Raw genomic sequence first — 13,744 nt, forward strand, 5'->3', positions numbered from 1 at the left:
TGTAAGGATCTGTAAGTCAATGGCAAAACTTTGTAGTCTTGAGTCTGACAGGATGTGAAGAAGGATTACTTTTTGTGCATTAGTAAACCGGAGAAGGTTTCTGCATGATCCAATGTTACTTGGATGAAAGGGAAATAACGTGCTTCTTGTGGGAGTTGAATGAGAGATCAGGGTCTATTACACCCCCAAAACATTTGCAGATTGTTTTGTTTGATAGTGCAGTTGTAGGTTTTCATGGTCCCAAAAAGTATAATTTAAGTCTGAAGTTAGGATGAAGATGTTCACGGCCCTGACATCAGCATCACCAGACTAAGTTTGATATCAGTGTGATGTCACTGGGTTTCATAGGCGGATAAAGATTTCCATCTTCAGCGTAGCAATGGAAGCATACAGTCACATTTACTCTAAATGAATAACAGTTGTTCCTTAAATTGAATTGTGCTTGAGAAGAAGCCTCATCAACATGTATAGAGGATTCAGTGAGGGATGTTCTGCCACATGTTTCCACAGTCTACATCTAACATAAATACAAAAAGTGTGAATCTAAAATAACATCTTATGTAACAAATTCTGTAACATAATTGAAGTGTGTTAAATGTGTGGTTTTACATTTTACTATTTAAAAAATATACAAGCTTTTCATTCACCCACTATTCTGTCAGCTGCTCTGGATGTTGGGCAGGACGCCCAGTGGTGTGCATATCAATTGCTTGCCTATGGAGTGGGGGCTGCACCAATGAGATACTAGGGATTTCATCACATGACATCTATGGGCTTAGTGTTAAAGGACCATTTTGGGCCATTGACATGAATAACCAGGTCTCTAAGGTATTGCCTGGATGGCGCCAAAGAGCAAACAATGTAGTCATTCAGTCACTGTCATACAGACATTATCACAGGGCAAGAAAAAGTGTGATTGCATAAGATGAAAAGTACATATGCGTCAAACAAGCTGCAGCATCAGAGAGAAGCAGTATGCTCAAAACTTGAAAAAATTGTCTTGCTATTGAAAAAACCATGGCTGTGCTGATTTTAACTTTTGAAAAGTTAACTATTAGCATAGCTGTTAGACAGAACTAATATGGAATACTGTTTGGAGCTTCGGAATTTTCACAATCCATGAAAGTGCAAGCAGGACTGTCTTCTCCCCATAATACAAGGTAATAGCTAACTCAATTGATAAAGGCAGCCTTAGCACCCCCTGATGAGTTTGTAGTCCATTTGTTGGTCGGCGAGACATAAATAATATTTCTTCACAAGCATGAATCGTCCACCCATGCTGGAAGATGATATGTGTCTCCAGTGTGTTTGATTACTGTAAAATTCCCCCACATGATAAACCATAATGAAATTCAACACTACTGTTGTTTGCTTCTTGGGGTTTAAGGCCGGGTGTCTCTGTAAAGCACTTTGTGACAACTGCTGTTGTAAAAAGCGCTTTATAAATAAATTTGATTGATTGATTGATAATTAGCACAACATATATCGAGTAACATGACAGAAAATAGAGAGAGAGAGGCAGTCAGATGCAAACCATGACTTTAATGACTGCAGTTTTGGTACTGTGGTGAGATCTAAAACCTGATTCATAGGATTCATAGATTGACATTGTAAGTTGCTAGGCCCCAAATTGATCAAGTACTTCACTTGGATTTATTTATTGTAAAATGTCACAGTATTTTTCTCCAAAATGTCTGTTAAGCATCTCAAAAATTCAAATACTGGATGTTTATAATCAAAAATCTCAAAAATCTATTTCAACGGTCAAATACTACTGTAGGTGTTTATATTCATCCAGCTCCTGTAAAATTGTGTCTAATCGCAAATTCTAATTCTCTCCTGAGAAATCTCCTAAAAGAGGGAACATGCTGGGGATCTGTCATTAGTGACTGTGGCCCTGAAACAACATGTGTTAAGTCATTTTCTCAAGATTTGGTCGATAAATCAATTGTTCCAATGCTCTAAATGCTAGGCCACCTGTTGCCCAAATGTTATGGCCTTGTCTTTTGCAGACACTCCCGACAAGCACGGGAGAGTTGATCATCAGGACATGCATCACCTGAGAAACAACCCACCAAGCAGGTCCGCATCTTTTCACACTGCTCGCTCAAGCAGGAAGCTTGCAGAATTCATGTGTGAGAGGGCACACTCCTTTGACAAAAACAACACAGTTCCACTACAGTGGCTGGCTCCCGTCCGACATTATGGAGTCACTGAGGCGTAACGAGACAAGGAACGCGATGCCAGCCAACCAGTCACAGCCCGCTATGACACGCCCTGGGATCGAACCCTGAGTGCAGTGACGCCTCAACAACATAACAGTGTGATACGTCTGGGCGTTGAGCCACCCTGGAGGTGTTATCCCGTGTATGGAACAGTTACTGATTAAGCCTTAGCTGGTGTATGAAAGACAAGGAACCGCAGAGCCAAGATCTGAAGGCTAATGCTCTGATGACAATATAATGCATTTCAACCAGGAAAGGGATGATGACAGCATAATGCATCTCACCTAGGAAACGGATGATTGACAACATAATGCATTTCACCCAGGAAAGGGATGATGACAGCATAATGCATATCACCTAGGAAACGGATGATTGACAAAATAATGCACCTCACCTAGGAAAGGGATGATGACAAAAGAATGCATCTCACCTAGGAAAGGGATTATAACTCATCTATGTTTCACTGTTTCACCATAGGGGTTACCCTAGGATAGGGCCACATTGTCACTGGACCCCTTGTCTCACCCCAAAGTCCTCCTGGTTGTGTTGCAGTTCAAGTAGCTGACGACACCTGACAATTTCGACTGCAACTCTGCTGACTCGCCCCCCTGATTGTCCATGTCCTTGTCCATCTGGTTATGCTGCTGACTTATGAATAATTTGTATTCTTAAAATTTTCACCCAGCATAGCCAAAAGGAGACTGGCCAGCCCTCAGAACCTGGTTCCTCTCTAGGTTTCTTTCAAAGCGTCAACGCTATTAGGGTTTTTTTTCCTAGCCACTGTGCATCCACACGGTTGTTGCTTGCTCTTAGGGATTTTAGGCTGGGTGTTTGTAAAATCACTTTGTGACCACTGCAGATAGAAAAAAGGGCTTTATAACATACATTTGATTGTTTGATTGGTCGGCATGAAAAAGGGGGGTGAACTATTAAGTCTTCAGGTGATTTTTAAGTCTTCCATTTTTTTTTTTTTACTATATTGTTTTACTGGTTTTCAATACAAATCTATAAAGTCTATGAAGTGTTTGTTTCATTTTAAATTCTGGTTAGTGCAAAGTTACCATTTATAAGTGTTTTAAGAATTTTGCACAGATCGTTGTGTGTACACGTGCATGAAAAGCAATTAAATAAAAACAGTTATAAAAAAATGTTTTGGTTGATATGGATGATGGTTCGTCTCAACACACCTGCCGGGAGGAGTTTATAGTTTACCCACCTTTTTTTTTACTGCTACATCACTGCTCACAACCCTCAGGTTTTCTCTCCCAGCCCTGCGTATAGCTGACAATACGATTACTGGGGTGAGCTGATGCTATCACTTCCACTGCATGACCCAACAATGGCTGTGTGGAAACCCATACCTTCCTTCTGATGAGAGAGAGAACGAGAGAGAGATAGAGAGAGCGAGAGAGATAGATAGAGAGTGAGAGAGATTGAGTAAGAGAGATAGAGAGCGACAGAGATGAGTGAGCTGACAGAGTGATTCAACAGTATCAGGCAGGTGTATGAAGTGGAAGGAAGACAACCCTGGGGTGGATTCGGGGCGACAGGCGCAACCATTCTTTCCTGCAATTTGTTCTATATTTATGCAGATAAGCATGTCTGTTTCCAGACACTGTGGTTGAAATACAGATTAAATCCCTGGTTCACTCCTAAATTGTCTGAAGTTACACCAAAATAGATTTGAGTATTTTAAAGCCAGAAAAGCTGATTTAGGCCCTGATTGGCAGTCATTCAGGCAACTGACCAATCAATGTTTAACACAAATCAAAGGACTTTAAAGGAAACCCAGAAAGGTTTCTAGGAATTAGACAGTTAAATCCAAGAAATATAGCTTTTTCCCTCTCCTCCAACAAATAACTTTAGATGCCAAACTCTGTATTGATAAAAAATGCAATCATTGATTGTTTTTGAAACCATATATGTTGATTGAGAAGAGTTTCTTAGTTTCAAAGATAACCTTGCCAAAGGTATTATATTGCCAAACAAGGTAAAACACAGAACAATATATTACAAATGAATAAAAATGAATAAATAAAGATAAAATATGTATTTTAAATATTAATCAAAATATTAAAAGAATAGGCAAATAACAAGAAAATCACTGTATAATCACTGGGACAGATATTCCAGCCATTGGAGAGCAATTTACAAAAATGAACGTCAACCAAAGGGTATGTAGTTTTTAGGGTTGACCAAAGTGAGATATCTACTTGAGCACATGTCACTGTTAGAGTGGCAGATGTTAAGCAGTGAGCTGAAGCATGCCATGCATGCACATAGTTGTGTATGGTACACAGAAAGGGCAAGTTCACCAGAGTTTAAAGGTCACTATGGAATCCCAGGAATGACAAATGTCTGTAAAAGATTAGAGCAATCTAAACAGTAGCCAGCTGTTGTACAATGTACATTAGTCTTAGGAAGACACATCTTAAGGTTAGCTACATGTCTTAATGTTAGCTACATGTCTTAAGGTTAGCTACATGTCTAAAAGTTAGCTGCATTTGTTCAAATTTTTACACATAATTTATCAAATAAACCGGTACTTTGTATGCTATGTGACATTTCGCTTAACAGCTGCACTCAACAATCCTAGCAAATTTGGGCAAATTGTTGTGTAGCTAGCCTGTCGAAGTGGAACATTAAATTCTAGCGCAGGATACATTTTACCAGAAAATCTCTGTGTTTAATTCACATGCATAGGGGTTTTAAACTGTGATATTAAACGTTTGTTTTGAGTTTCAATTAAATTACCACTGCTAGTCTGCTTCATGTAACGAGTGGCAGCGCAGCAGAAGACATTCTCCCACCCACATTCTCAGACTCAAGTATTGTTGTCTTCACTACCATGGTAACACTGTGTCCTTCAAGGGGTTGCTAACAATGTTCTGATCGATGTTCTGATACTGGCTTTAGACTCACTCTATTTCCTCGGCTGAAATGTGTATGTCTGTTACAATTTGAGTGTATGACCCCATTGTGGCTACAAAACAATCAACAAGAAGACAACGGTTAAAAGTCAAATTATATAGCTAGCTATCTAGCTAAACTATAGCTAGATCTAAAAATAATCTCACTGATGCGCACAATGATTTGCCAATGGTGTATCCGATACTGCCCAGCTAGTTTAGACCAAGGCCGTAGCCATGGAGTCAACATTGGGGGGGACCAAATCAGCCGAGGGTTTGGGGGTCCCACCCAGTAAAACATTCAAAAATGTTTAAAATATGTTTAAGACTCTGAACAATCAATATTTACACAATCTGATACCACTGTGTTTGTATTGTTCCTAAAACATCATCATTAATGTTGCTCCAGGACCAGCAACTGACCTGTAGTTAGTTGTTTACCCCAGTCCAAAGACAGAATATTCCCCTGCCCCCACCCTTTGACCTAAGCCTAACCTCAGCGACACCTGTGCCTAAACCTAACCTTAGTGGTACCTGTGGCAACATTATTTATGATGTTGTTGGAACAACACATGGCAATATCAGATTGGTCATCAATATGTGTTCCTATTCTCATGCACCTCCATGTCACCTGCTCTCCTGGCCCTGTTGGCATCCTCATTCCCTCTCTCTCCCGCTATTTCTTCACTCTGAACGCACCAGAGGGAACATGGAAGAAATGTCAGTAAACAAGTTTCTTGACATGATGTTCAGGAATGGATAGCTAACCATTTCTGATCTGAATTGCAATGACTGTTATATCAATAAACGCACATGAGCACCATTGTGATGGTTGATTGATTAGCATTTGCAAATCGGCCCGTTTTCACCAAAAACCTTGGTTTACACTCCATGCAATTACTGACGCTTTTTAGCCAACTATTATTTATTTCCACAATTACAGTTCCAGTGCACAGTGACGTGTTGATGTCACAATCGACAGGAAGATAAATGTAATACTCATATTACATTTTTGTTTTCCACTTTTTAATACATTTGAAAGTAAAAAGAGTGCACAGTGTTTGTCTTAGATTGTACCTACAAACAGCAATCGACCGACAGCTAGTGTTGGGGTACGGCAACTATACTTGGACAAACTACACTAAAAACTGCAGTAAACCACAAAACTTGAACCGGTAGTAATAATAACGGCAATTTATTAAGTTTAGTTATGATTAGGTTTACATTTGCTAATGATTATTTTTGGACAGCGGTGCATGGTTGCCTGTCGTAGCATAACACATTTTTATTTTATGAATAATTTATATATCAATATATTGGGGGGGGACATTTTGAGCGTATTTGAATATTAGGGGGGATGTGTGTGTCCCAACATATATTGTAATTACAGCCTTGGTTTAGACAGACCCTTCTAATTATAATATGACACAAGGAAAATGGGAAATATCTCAAGAGAAAAATAGGAAATAAATAAATTATTCAACTGTTCTAGGCCTGAGAAGTTTGGTGTTGAAAAATATAAAGGGTGAGTAAATGATAAATGGAAGAGTAAAACTAATTATTTTTTATTTATTTATTTATTTTGTTGGCTTTAGTAGGCAAAGGAAATGATAAACCCCTTTTGTATATTTCACTATCCTTTTAAATAATTTACTCATCAAATAAAGTTTAACTGACATTTATAATTCCTGGGATTCTATAGGTCACAATGATTACAAGTTAAAAAGCAGATGACTTGTTGAGTAGGTTAATGACTACATCATCATAGTCACAGATTGGATGTTTGTTTTCACTAATTCTTGGCAGAGTGGGTGAAGCATGAAACCAGAAACCAATTCTGGATTTTACTTCAGACGTGGTGGATGATATGGGTACTGAATGAGAGAGAACAGCTTCTCCAATACCTGGTTATTTCTAGGTGCCAACAGTTCAACTAAGCACCATTAATAACAACATTATGTGGGTGGTGGGCAGATTGAGGCATTTGGTTGAGGCATCAAATCGTACATGGTCAGAGAAATAGTTTTCACACCAGGTTAACCAGTCCCCTGTATACTCTCGGTTTCTAAGTCTATTTATAAGGATGAATTGGTCAACATCTTCTCAAGCATGAGTGATGCCATGTGAGACCTTCATAGGGTGCTGAGGTACACCGTCAGCCAGCTCTGAAGCCTGACAAAACCACAGAGAGAAAACTGTGGGACTCCAGATGACTGGTTAGCTGTTTATTGACCAGACATTCAGACAGGCAGGGCAGGAGAGAGATGGGCTTATAACAGTCAAGCTCAATGCATGTCCAGCCCTAACAAAGTGACTGTTCAAGCTCTCAACAATGGTAGATTAATAAATAGACACCACACTGTTATATTTGAGTGCTCTATGTACTGTAGCTGAGATGGGGACTCTTTAACTCTTTGGATTAGAACCACTGGCGGCAAATTGATGTTTGTAAAACCCTGCCTGCTTTCCTAATTGCCTGAATGACCTGAAGAGCTGTCAACCCTGAAAAGGGCTTTCAGATACCAATGCTATGTACGGTGGATTTGCTCAAACAACTCAGAACTAAATTGGTGGCTAGAGGGGTTTTGGTACAAACTTTCTTTAGTGGGGCGTTTTTAGTAAAAATTGTTAGAAAGTAGCAAGAGGATAACATTGATTCTGGGCCAGTGATTTGCTGCCAGGTTGTGTAAGAAGGCTTGCGCATTTGTAACTGTTATTTCACACTTATTTGACAAGGTCATTTAACAAAGAAGCCATTACGGACACATGCAATGAAAAAAATAATATATATATTAAGTGTGTAATGGATTGCTTATTTTGTATCTAGAAGATAAAAATGTTTTCCCCCTCGTTTTCCAACAGTGTGCTGTTGTTACCTTTACCGTTGTAGATCTGCTGTTGGTACAGAACCAAAACCACCTTCTGTAAACTCTACTGTTTTTTGTTTTACCTCCTACTGTTAATTTTTAAGGAATTAATTTGAGGGTTCAATGAATATGTTACTCCAAAAAATTTAAATATTGTTCAGCAGTAATGGTGCCTTCACAGATGTGCAAGTTACCCATGACGCACCCCCATACCATCACGGATGCTGGCTTTTGAACTGTGCCCTGATGGTCCCGCTCTTCTTCAGCCAAAAATTATTTTTTATATTTATTTGTCAGACCACAGGACAGCTTTCCACTTCGCTTCAGTCCATCTTAAATGAACTAGGGTCCAGAGAAGGTGGAGGCATTTCTTTATCTTGTTTATACATTGTTTCTTATTTGCATTGTAGAATTTTTACTTGCATTTGTGGATGCAGCAACGTACTGTGTTCACAGACAATGGTTTTGACCTGTTGCCAATTAACGTAATAAGTTGAGATTTTCCACAAGGTTTTTATTTTGAGCATTACACAATTTTTCCAGTCTTTTGTTGCATCTGTCCCAGCTTTTTTGAAATGTGCGTAATGAAGGGCGTGGGAGACCAGGGGGGATCCAAACGAGGAGCGTAAACTTTAATGATAAATCCTTCAGGCAAAAACAAGGGCCGCAGGAGTTCACAGAGAGCGTACAACACAAAACCAGGCAAAAGACCCAAGGGCAGTCCCAAATATCCAGGAGGACATAATAATACAAAATGCCAGGAAGAGCACCAAAAGGAGATTGTGGAACAGAATGCTCGGCACGCAGACTACGGCTTATGCAATAACTAGCTTATGCAAGGACGGCCGGCGAGTACCCCCACTAAATATCCCCACAAACGTTACACGGGTGTACCCCATAACGTAGAGTGGCAGATGTGTCGTCAGTCGGGGCACATTCAGAGGCAAACAAGGTGCAGGTGAGTGGCAGGTTGCAGGGACGTCCCGATACAGGAGGACCACGAACAGCATGGGACCTCACAACGTGTTGCTGGCATGTAATTCAAAGTGGGCATATCTTTTTCAAGAAACAATAACATTTCTCAGTTTCAACATTTGACATGTTTTTTGTAATATTTTCAATTGAATATAGGGTTTAAATGATTTGCACATCATTGCATTCTGTTTTTCTTTACATTTTACACAGAGTCACAACTGTTTGGAAACAAGGTTTTATTGCAACATGGGGTTCAATCAGAATCAGTGCCCAAAGTGGTACCTCAAGGTTCTATTCATTGTCCACTATTGTTCACACTGTATATTAATGACATTTGAAATACTGTCAGGATTTTTTTAAATACATTTTATAGTAATTGATTGTTTATATTAATTTTACGATAATAAATGATTGCACTATGATGTACCTTCTGAAAACCAAGTATTTTCTCATTTTCTTAACCAAAACCCAAAATACTTTCAATTGAATGTCCTGGATGGATGACAAATTATTCTTTCTTTGAAGTATGTTGACCCGAAGAGATGTTATTTGCAAACATATTGCTTTATTATTAAATAAGATGAAGATCATGATTGTACAGAAATAATATAAATCTCTTTTATAGTAGAAAATAAAATGTCCAGGGTACGCTATTGTCTGTTTCACATTGCGGGGACATTTATAAGCAGAGCAGCTTCTACTCAAACCATTTACCATTGTACACCACTCTACCCTTATCTCTAGCAACAGCTTTAGGATTAATCATGGTACTTTGCATTCCCTTCTATTTATTTACAATGTGCTCCTGGAGAAACGTTCTGCTTTTCTGACTTCACGTAGTAAGGTTAAAACAAAAAACAGCAAAAAAACACAGGAGTGGATAGTGGTAAAAAAGTGGCTTCTGAACTAGGTAAATCATCCAATTATTTGTTTGCTCCATAGTAGTGGAATAAGCTCCAAAATAAACTCAGGCAAAAATTCTTCATTGCTGGAAGTTTTGCTTGAGGACAAATGTGCCTGTTTTTGATGTATCATAGTCTGCTTGTTTGTTGAAGTGCTTCGGTTTGGGTTGGTGTGTGTGCTACTTTAATAATTTTTTTGCTAAAATGTATTATGTATACAGGGCACATTGGGTTTTTTTCTTATAGCATTTTCCCCTTATAAATAAAATGTATTTAATTAAGAAATATTTCATTATTTGGATAAAAATGACTTCATTGATTTATTAATCTCTCTGTTGCTCTCTAATTATGTTCAAGATCTAGCAGCAGGCCGTATTTACTGTTCATCAAAGTTACAAATACAAACAAGTTCTCACTGTCCTAACCGATATAACAAAGCCCCAACAACAAGCTTCCTAGATTTCACAACTTTAAACTCTGCTTAGTGGCCCTCGTTGGCGAATAGCCTGCCTCATCTCAGTACACCAGCAACAATTAAGTTTGCAAATGTTCTATTTTCGGGTGTACAGAAACAGAAAATAAAAAGATTGCCTCTGATTGACTGACCATTCAGATAGACACCTGGAACCATTGAAACTGTTTTGTCTCTATGTAGGCGTGGGCTGATAGCTGGTACAGTACTGGTCAATGGGGATTGAGAAGCAACAGAGAACATCTGCCCGAGACACCGCTCTCCTCCTCCTCCCCTGAGACACCCTGACAGCTCACCAGGGCTCCATATCCTCATCACAGCTCTCTCCTGTGTCCTCCTGTCACAGTAACTTGTCACCTGTATGCCTTGCAGGGAGAGACTGCAGTCAGTCGGTCGGTAAGGTGGCCATCACTGGTTAACGCAGCCTCAAAGTCGTAGTTGTTGCTAAACTCTGTGTTTAAAATGTTTCTTCACAAATTAGATTTGAAACCTATCTTGAAACGTACCACAGGAAAACAAATGTCCAAATCTAACCTGAAATTTGGATGAAAATGCAACAAACATGTAACAGTTTATCCTGATTATTATGATTACATTTGTTTTATTTAATCAAAACCCCTTGATTGAGGGGAAGGAGTTAAAACATATCTTTTAATTTACTTACTATATATATATATTTCTAGAACACATTGTTCATTCTCTGTTTCTACTGTAGATGAAAACTGTCTGACAGTGAACATTATTCAATAATTGAATATCAGTGCCATTAACCGCCAGAGAGTCGATGCAATTACCTTCTAATAGCTACATGAACCATATAATTTAATTGGATCTTTGTGACTTGATTCCTTACTGAGCAAAACACCCAACATGACGATTCGTCAACGATTGGAGGGATTCAAATTCCATGAAGTTTTTAGGAAGAACACAAGGGGGAAAAACCATCAGAAATACCCTTTTTGAAACACATGGATATAATTTTAATGTGGGGAAAGGCCCGATTCTATCTGACCGTGAGATCCGTTTGAGACACATTTCTCTTATTATAATGTTTTTTTTTGTCAAAACATTACAAGCAGAGAGTTTCCTATTGCAGTTTTGGAAACTGACTTTCACTGAAGTGATGAATGTGGGTCAAATGCACAACAGGCTAAGCCCTTTCAAGGCAAATACCTATGAGGTTTTGGTTGAAATGCATGAAGAATTCTGCATGCGCAAGAAGTTGCTGGAATTAACTCACTGAGTATTTAACATTGGGCAGTGAAAGACATGAATGTATCTATTCAAAAACACTTAAAAGAATACATTAATGAAAGTGACAGGGAACCTTTAAAAAATGTAACTTATTTAAAGGTTCTCTGGAGGTAGAGAACAGCTATGGAGGAGTCTTTATAAAGTCAGCCTGTTCAAAACACCTCTGTGTTTGCTCTTGGACTGGAAGGTTTCAATACTGTTCAGGTTTAAAATGTTATCTATTTTGGGCAAGACAGCGTGAAACTGTTCAGGAAGTGTGAACTGCTGGCAGGCCGAGCAGCTGAGAGACTTCCTATCCAGCTGGTTCATCTGCTGCTGTCTTCATTTCATTGAATACTGAACAATTAATGCAGAGGAAAAGCATGCTTATTAAACTGCTTGCATTCTGTGAAGGTTAGCAGAAGTTTTTTGCATTGTCAGGTCACGCTGCTTTCTCCAAAAGAATATAAGAAAAAATATTTACACTGCCGTTCAAAGGTTTGGGGTCACTTAGAAATGTCATTGTTTTCAAAAGAAAAGCACATTTATTATCCATTCAAATAGCATCAAATTGGTTAGAAATACAGTGTAGACATTACTTGTAAATTACTATTGTAGCTGGAAATAGATTCTTTATGGAATATCTACATAGGCATAAAGAGGCCCATTATCAGTCAGTATTCTTGTTCTGAGAAGTGAATGCTGTTCCATGAGAGAAATTGCCAAGAAACGGAAGATCTCATACAACATTGTGAACTACTCCCTTCACAGAACAGCACAAACTCTAACCAGAATGGAAAGAGTAGGAGGCCCCGGTGCACAACTGAGCAAGAGGACAAATACCTTCGTGTCCATTTTGAGAAACAGACGCCTCACAGGTCCTCAACTGGCAGCTTCATTCAACAGCACCCACAAAACACCAGTCTCAACATCGACAGTGAAAAGGAGACTCCGGGAGGCTATCCTAGGCAGAGTTGATGTTAAATGAAAACTGAGTTGTGGATTACGGTCTCTCTGGGCCCATGGGCCTCTTTCAGGGTGAGGACCCATCCCACACTAAGATGGGGACACACCCTCACCCCTTTATTACATTGAACTGTAGCTAATGAAGTTTTATTTAGGGTAAAAGACATAATGCAACAGTACAGTGAGTACCTTGGAACCCCAGGGGACGGCACTTAAAGGTATTCATTAAAACATTTATTTCCAGAACATTCCCCAATGGCAAAACCATATAAAATATCTAATGAAAAACAAACAAAACAATGCAAAATACGCCCACCCGTACCCTCACAACCACTTTAATTAGACAGGTTTGAGGTGGAAACAAGGGGGCAGTGGGCACTTAAAAAGGGTTTAAAGAATATAATGGTCAAATAATATTACATGAATATGGATAGTGAGCAAATAAGAAAACATGACAAAATGTGCTGCATGTATGAGTGGTGGATATATAATATTTAGTCACCTGAATAGGGAGAGCAGGACTGGGAGTCAGAACAGGGAGAGCAGGACTGGGAGTCAGAACAGGGAGAGCAGGACTGGGAGCCAGAACAGGGAGAGCAGGACTGGGAGCCAGAACAGGGAGAGCAGGACTAGGAGCCAGAACAGGGAGAGCAGGACTGGGAGCCAGAATAGGGAGAGCAGGACTGGGAGCCAGAACAGGGAGAGCAGGACTGGGAGCCAGAACAGGGAGAGCAGGACTGGGAGCCAGAATAGGGAGAGCAGGACTGGGAGTCAGAACAGGGAGAGCAGGACAGGGAGCCAGAACAGGGAGAGCAGGACTGGGAGTCAGAACAGGGAGAGCAGGACTGGGAGTCAGAACAGGGAGAGCAGGACTGGGAGTCAGAACAGGGAGAGCAGGACTTGGAGTCAGAACAGGGAGAGCAGGACTGGGAGTCCCACCTCGGGAGCAGGAAGAGGTAGCGGATCCGCCGGAGGAACAAGAGGAGTCAGGGGAGCTGAAGGCACCAGGACAGGAGGTGCGGGAGGAGATGGCAGCCCCACCCAGGAAGAGGTAACAGCCCCACCACAGGATGGAGAATATAAGCAGGGACAAGAGCAGGGGGTGGAGGCAGGGGCTCATCATCCCACCCCTCCAGGGGTGGCAACCAGAAGCCGTTCTCTAACCACTCAGGTGATGGTGGCGGCTGTGGCTCCT

The sequence above is a fragment of the Esox lucius genome, chromosome 15, assembly GCF_011004845.1.
Source record: "Esox lucius isolate fEsoLuc1 chromosome 15, fEsoLuc1.pri, whole genome shotgun sequence".
Taxonomy (NCBI): domain Eukaryota; kingdom Metazoa; phylum Chordata; class Actinopteri; order Esociformes; family Esocidae; genus Esox; species Esox lucius.